This window comes from Triticum dicoccoides, chromosome 1A, assembly GCF_002162155.2.
Source record: "Triticum dicoccoides isolate Atlit2015 ecotype Zavitan chromosome 1A, WEW_v2.0, whole genome shotgun sequence".
Taxonomy (NCBI): Eukaryota; Viridiplantae; Streptophyta; class Magnoliopsida; order Poales; family Poaceae; genus Triticum; species Triticum dicoccoides.
The window spans coordinates 346,122,759-346,130,528 of record NC_041380.1 but is presented as its reverse complement, the minus strand read 5'-3'; the positions used below and the strand labels follow the sequence as shown (position 1 = coordinate 346,130,528).

The 7,770-nt window shown below is 44.8% G+C and overlaps 1 long non-coding RNA gene across 1 annotated transcript; it reads left to right on the top strand.

The window, feature by feature from the left end:
• Window positions 1-5,243: 5,243 nt before the first annotated feature.
• LOC119287852 lies at window positions 5,244-6,376 on the top strand. The gene is made up of 2 exons (XR_005141002.1): window positions 5,244-5,421; window positions 5,882-6,376. It is a non-coding gene; the product is annotated as an uncharacterized LOC119287852 (long non-coding RNA).
• Window positions 6,377-7,770: the final 1,394 nt, after the last annotated feature.

Here is a 7,770-nt window from a genome sequence, read left to right as displayed (position 1 = left end):
AAAGAGAAGGTGCACTTCATGTTAACTAGATTGGCTTGTTTTCCTCCTCAAACTAGTTTTCAGCTCATTTTACCTTCCATAATTAATACTACTATGTGAGAAGCATTTTAGCTCTAGCCCTTGTTAGTAAAACATAACCTTTAAAGGCGTTCTTCTTGAAAAAAAAACTCACATCATGTAGCTTATATGGAGAAGTATATCTGTGGAAAGCTAAAAAGTATATCTGAGAAAATTTTCATCTCAAAATATGCAATTTTGTAACTCGTGAAAAACATCAAGTAGCCCATTTTTTAATATTTTGTCGAGGTTTTTTTGCGGGAAATTTAGAGAGCTTTATTCAAACAAAAGAACTCCTGAGACAATCAGCGAGAAGGCTGGTCACCAGGAAGGGAGGTTAAGAATCCAACCAACTCTTGGTGACCATCAACGAGTATAGGCACGCTTAGCGCTTAGATGGGCTAGGAAATTAGCAGACTTGTTTACATGTTGAATAACTAAAGAAATAAATGACGAAGCAAGCTCTCCAATCTCTAAGAGTATCGGTGCCAAAACAGAACGTCAGTTGCCGGCAAGTGTTCCAGAGGTTCACCACCTCCAGGCAATCCGTTTTCATTATCACATGTGAGTATTCTCTCAATTTTGCAAAGATGATGCCATCTCTCAGTGATAAGGCTCAGCGATCATCGGACCAGTAACCCCCAACATGGGGTTTGCACCAAGCACCCAACAAAGCTGTGGCAGATCGAGCCACACCACCAGCCCCTGCCGTGCTTTTCTCAGAGTTCAGTGTGCCATCCATGTTAACCTTCACCCAGCCCTGATCAGGTGGACGCCATCCATGGCCAGAAAGACCAAACACTTGGGGTTCAGGTATATCAAGCAAAGGAAGATCCTTCCTAACGCACCGTTGGAGTTGCAATTCTTAAAGCTAAATGTATATGTACGTGATACTCCAACCAACCAGCCTCACATATGTATTTTTGTAGAATTTTCAACCATGTGTTCTCCCATAAACCCGGTGAAGGGTTACGGATCGAGTTAAATGTGCCCAAGAATAAATTGGGGAAGAAAGTGAATGGAATCAATAGTTTATTGGAAGAAGAGTTCATAAATTTGTATAACGTACTCAAGTGAGCTCGTTATTTTATGTAAATTTCATGATAATATATTAATCAAAAAGTTACGAAACGTTTTGATGTGTACTAGTACATGCCCATGTGTTCCTCATATCTCGGCATAATATCATATAAAATACATAGGCTAGAAAAGATAAAATTGTGAATCTGTAACAGGATTTCCAGATGTTTGTGCTGTTTACTGTATAGCTTACAAATGAGAAGCTGCCCAAACAAAAGTATTCACATGCATAGTTCACATCTACACGATGAACATTTTCTTAATTGTCTCTGAATTTATGAAAATTAAAAATCTGTTTTTGATTAACAAATAGGTGTTCACACAGTCCTGGATTATACCATGAGAAACTACCAGGAACAAACTATGTGCCGGCCGGGTGGGATTCAGGACTGTCATTCGATTTCTAGCAAATTATAATTAGATCATAATCAAGTGAAAAATGAAATAAAGAACGGTTCAAAATATTAACAATTACAAAAATTGCACGTATGCTGGAGGATCTTAAGAATCAATCAAGCCAAGAGAGGCTAAATTTCGTGTTTTGACCATTTTCTGAATCCTATTCGAGATTTGACCCTAGTTTGAAAAAAAGTCGAGATCTGACCCTTTTGCTACCGCCAGGGACTATGGCGGTAGGGCATAGCAGCCTACCGCCAAGGTCCCTGGCGGTAGGGTTGCATGCCCTACCGCCGAAAACCTCCTAAGTATTGAACACAGTGTGTGCTCGTGCCTACCGACAAGCACCTTGATGGTAGGGTTGTGCAGGCTACCGTCACGGTAGCGATGTTTCCTATCGCCAAAGTCCCTGACGGTAGGCTGTTAGACCCTACCGCCATGGACTCTGGCGGTAGCAAAAGGTTCAGATCTTAAAAAAAATTAAACTAGGGTCAAATCTCGAATAAGTTTCAGAAAAAAGTCAAAACACGAAAATTTGCCGTCAAGAGAAGTACGTCACGACGAAGTAACTGGTCTCAGGTAGTACCTCTGGAGGCGCAGGCGCAGGCGCAGAGTTGATGGGAACCACGAGGCCGCCGCTCGTCTGCTCGCCGGCCTCCACGCCGGTCAGCTCAGTGGCCACGACTCCAGCAATCTGGCATGCGCAGGATGCATATGGAGGACAAAGCTAATTAAGCTAGATCTCGTCATAGCTAGCTAGGGCGCCCTTGTACTAGCTCGAGAACGTATGTTATGTTCTACACTGTATGTCGACAGAGGAGTACGTACCTCGTAAATGTCGCCGCCGAACAGGATGGAGAAGGTGTCCTTGATTGGCTGTGGCATGATCACGGCCTCCATGCGGTGGTTGCCGTGGTCTTGGGCGATGACGTCGTCCCTGTAGATGCGCTCCTCGGTCTGCCCCATCGCCACCCGCCCCATCGTCACCGTCGGGAAGCGCTCAGCCATGGGAATGGGATGGTTTCTGCGTACAGCGTATCTACGCTTGCTGCTGCTGGCGCTGGCCCAAGAACGGGACTTGATCGATTCTTTTTCGAATCAAAAAAATCCTTTTCGGACGGGACCTGATCGATTCTCTGACTTCAGTATCAACAGCTTTGGGTCGGAAGAATTTGCAAGGTGATTGAGCGATAATGAAGAGCGGGCTCGCGGTATCCTTATATAGTGTGGCTGCGGCGAGAGTGCAGGTGGTGCTTGACGCGTCGATCGCATGTGGGCCCCATCAACAGCTTTGGGTCTGGTCCCACGATCCTGACGTCCATCTGGTCCGGCGATCCGTCCGTCTGCCTATTTTTGCTTTATTATATGACGAGTGCCTGATGTTTTGCAGTTAGGTCCTTCCCTTTGTTTTACGCTGTCCAGCCACCACGTGGGCGGTGGGCCCCATTTGCTGGTTTTATGGTATTTCCCAATCTTTCTTTTCTGAACACATTACAAACAAGTATGTTCACATACACTCACTCCTATAAGCGCACATGCACACACTCTATCCCTATGAGCATCTTCAAAAGACTAAGTCGGCATATCATCTTTAAATTAACGAAGTTGCCACATACGCCAATCTCGTGAGGGCTGACGATGGAACATCCAGTCCGGATGACTTTAAAAAAAAATATTGTATAAGCGTAAATGTTCAGATACACACACGAACATACAATCATCTCTATGAAAACAGAGTTGAATATAGGGAGCGTTTACACCATTAGGAAAAAGGGTTGCCCCCCGCTTTATATTATAAAGCACCAACACCAAGCATCCGACAACAAGATTCGAGAATAGGAAAAAGAAAATAAAGCAGAAGTCACAACAAGGAAAAGGAGGAGGTCTCACCGGGGGCACAGCAAAACAAGCCCCAATACAAGCTAAGAAAACAAAATTTAATCTGGCTCCGGAGGAGAAGGCGGCGGTGGTGCCATCGCGGCTGCAGCGTTTACGCCATTACACGTACACAAGCCGACGCGAAGGTGATAACCGGAGTAGGAGACATGGGTTGCTCAGCCGGAAGCATATGCAAGCTGACTACTCAGATAACATGTTAGGTAACCCTATGGTGCCCGCCCTGGCCCACTGACGAGCGTCTTCCTGGGTCACTTGGACGAGGCGCGAGACACAAGGTCGTTGGCCATCGAAGATGCAACCATTACAATGGTTCCGTAGTCACCAGGTGGTGAGTATGATGATGGAAGACCGGTGGTGATCAAGACCGCTCAACTCAAAAGACGGCTCAACTCAAAGGAAGTTGGGGAATCATGCTAGAGTCATATTACAAGACCGGTGGTGAGCAAGCTCAACTCAAAAGACCGATCGATCTTCAATCCGGTGGTTGAAGACGTGAAGGGTCTGCTCCAAACTTTTGTAGTCCAATGTTACTTAGGTTCGTAGGGAGGCTAATTTTGTCGCCCGTAGGCCGCCATAATGATTAGTACACAAAATTAGAGGACATAGACTTCGGATTTTCACAGTGTTTTGAAAAAAGTATAGGGTAATGAAGATTTACCACGGCTTGACAGCTGCTTTGCTACAGTTTTTTATAGACAGATTGAGGTAAGTTTTAGAGGGTGTTTGGATACGTTTTAGTCCCATGACTAAAAGTAGTAGTGGGACTAAAACTTGCTAGCCTCACCCATGCTTGGATCCAAATACTAAAGAGACTAAAATCAAGTTATTGAGCATTTATTATCCTCCAAACCCTCCAATCCAAAACTTGCATGTGTTTAAGGAGAGGAATTAAATAAGCGGAGAGAGGGCTAATATATATTTTAGTAGGTTTCCTATAACTAAAATTTTTTAGTCTCAATACTAGTCCTAACCTCTCTTTAGTCAGGGGTACTTGGAACTTTAGCCTTTAAAAAAGACTTTTTAGTTAGACTAAAAATAGTCTCTTGGATCCATGCATGCTCTTAGACTGCTTTTGACCGGTCTACTCATGTTTTTCTTTCTCTTTTTTATTTAAAAGCATACTCACGTCTGTATTTATAGGAGCAGGAAAACAGTACACATAGTATGCAGATACAAATACAGATAACACACCATACGACGAGGATACACCCAATGACACCATCGCAGACAACTTGCACAGAAGACCCTCACACAAGAATGTTTTACAAAGTAGCCCCTTGGATCCTTCGCACGAACGACACTTGCCGTGCGTCGACGACAGGCGGCGTTGTTTTTTGAGCATCAGTGCAGACACAAGCGCTCATATACACGCGCATACACTCATCCTTATGAACGCACACACGCACACCCTACCCTTATGAGCACCTCCGAGAGACTGAGCCGGCATATCATCTTGAGATTTACGAAGTTATCGTAGGCGCCTCGTCGTCAACGAAAACGTCTCCTCCCACTGAAAGCGCATCGCCGAAAATCCTGAAATAAATTCAGAAAAAATGCGAACACTAGGATTTAAACCCTAATGAGTTAGGGATACCACTGTCCACCTAACTATCTCAACCACAGGTTGGTTCGCTACGACAGGCGGCGTTGAACGAACGCTTCCGGAAGTCTCCTAACGAAAATATCAGTAGTTGGACCGTACCACCGCCAGTCGCTCGCCGAAAATTCTTTTTTTTAAAATGCTCGCCGAAAATTTCTATACCTATAGGAAAGAAGAAACGTACGGAAATCAACTTGCGTGCGGACGCTCCTCGCCCGCTCCTCCCTTCTTCCGTAGAGTCAGAGAGGCGACGGGAGAGAGACTGAGAGAAACGGCGCCCGCTCCTCCCTTCTTCCATAGAGTCAGAGAGGCGACGGGAGAGAGACTGAGAGAAACGGCGAGGCCGTTGCTGCCTCCACCGGTCCACCCCTCGATGCTCTGCGCCCACCGTTCGTCGCCGCCTCTCTCTCTCTCTCTCTCTCTACTTTGGTTCATGTGGGTCAAACCCCCATATTTGAAGTGCGGCTGTACAGAAAAGATGAACTTCCCCTTTCACCGCACATAAGTTGTTTGTGTTAATGTGTACGAGGAGAAACCAAGCTGATTGTGTTTATCAACTTTATTTTTCCACGGCAATATATATTATCTATTTGAAAGGTAAGCATAATTCAATTTTTTGCATAGTTATATGTAAATTTTAAAGGTAGTCAAAATTTTGTGTAGTTAGATAACAGAGTGGAGATTTTTGTTGCTGTATTTCCCGATCGTGCACTCAGTCCCGATAAAATTCACTAGCACATATTCCTTGCACTTATGCTAAATTTGGTTTACATCCTGTTTTCTTTCCGTTTGGTGGAACCTAATGTAAAAATCTCATAAGACCTCACTTTGATCTTTTTGACATTACAGTTCACATATTGATGTCATCGAGCACTACATCCGGTTTTACTTCGGTTAAATGCTGATTTCCAGAGAGGGTGTTTGCATCTGAAAGTTGTTGCCGGTCTAGCATAAGGAAAATACAGATATGGACTTATGAACAGTATGATGTACTATTTACCTAATTCAGTTTCTTTTAACTTTTTCAGCCAAATACATCAGAGAACTATAACTATTCATTGATGGGTCTGATTTCGAGATTACTTTCAGTTTGTCAACCTAGATTAGTCAATAGTTTTACTATAATAATTTGACCCAGATTAAACATACCCCTTTTTGTTCCGATTGCAGGTGCTCCCGCGCGTCGACACCAACTTCACCTTCTCCTGCTTTGGTAAGTGTTTTATCAACTTGGTCTCCTGTAGAAAGAGATCTATTTTTCTTGTACAGCAGAATTTGTGGGTTTTCCATGGGGTATGCAAAATTGTAATCTGAAAAATTGAGGCCTTTTGATGCTTGATGCTGAAACCAGTTATGTTCTGTGACGAGGAACTGTTTATCTCCTACTCCCTCCGTTCCTAAATACTTGTCTTTTTAGACATTTCAAATGACTACTACATACGGATGTATGTAGACATATTTTAGAGTGTAGATTCACTCATTTTGCTCCGTATGTAGTCACTTGTTGAAATGCCTAGAAAGACAAGTATTTAGAAATGGAGGGAGTAGAATTTATAGTCGTTTAGATGATATAGTATATAATGTGTCTCACCATGCTGGCCAATCGTCACTTTTGAGCCATTAAATCAGCACAAAGTTTGCTTTTAAGAATATTCGTGTTTCAGTTCTGCTTGTGTTCATTGTTTCTGAATCTTGATCAAAACAACGAGATTTATAGCCCCATAACATGGATAAATGGCCTTTGAGTTGCATATTTAAACCTTGCAAGTTCCCGTAAATTTGATGCTGTGTCAGGTTCCATCTACTTGTATGCTACTGGAAGCATACAAACTCTACATGTAATGGATCCTGACACGGTGAAGGGGCTGGCCGATTGCAAGTCTTTGGATCTTGGAAAGGTTGCTACTTGCAGAAAGAGCATAGAGGGGGTATGAGAATTTTGATGGCAAATGGTGACATGGGTGTACACTAACGGAAGGTCATTTCACCTGAATTATTCATGGATAAAGTTAAGGTAATTGTGTCTTCACCGGGATATTTTTCATAGTTTGCGTGGTATAGACACATTTTTTTCAGGCAGATAATTGCTTCAAACAAAACTGTTTCTCCATGATGACATTCAACGATAATGCTTGCTTAAAAACTGCTTAGGGCATCTCCAACGCCGACTCTCAAACTGCCTGCCTACGTCCGTACTGTGGAAGCAATCCCACACGGGCCGGACATGTATCATCCACAAGGCGGTCTAGATGTACTTTCTCCCGCAAATCGGAGGCAAATGTGAGGGCTTTGCGGGCGTCCGGACATCTCTCACTCCCGCTTCTGACCACACTGACCCACCCAAACCCTCTTCTTGCTCGCCCGCACACATTCCCGCCCGGCGCCAGCTGCCCGCATTAATGCTGCTCTACAGCGCGCTGCTCCACATTGAAGACGGCTTAGCACGCCGCCCATTGTCCACCGACTACCAAAACCGAACAAATATGGCCGGAGAGCATGGGCACGCTGCCGCCCGATCTAAGTCCACTGCAGTCGCCGCACCGCAAACGACGCATAGACCTTCGACGAGACGCCACCAGGCCCCCCGCCATCGCCCGGGAATGGGCCACCATGCCGCAGCCAAGCGCCACCACTCGACCGACCGCCCTGCACCAGCCATGGAGCACGAGTGGCTGAGAAGCGAAGGCCCCGCAGCCGCCCCTGCCGGCCGGGCTTTGCCGGCGGCAGCGCCAGGCGGC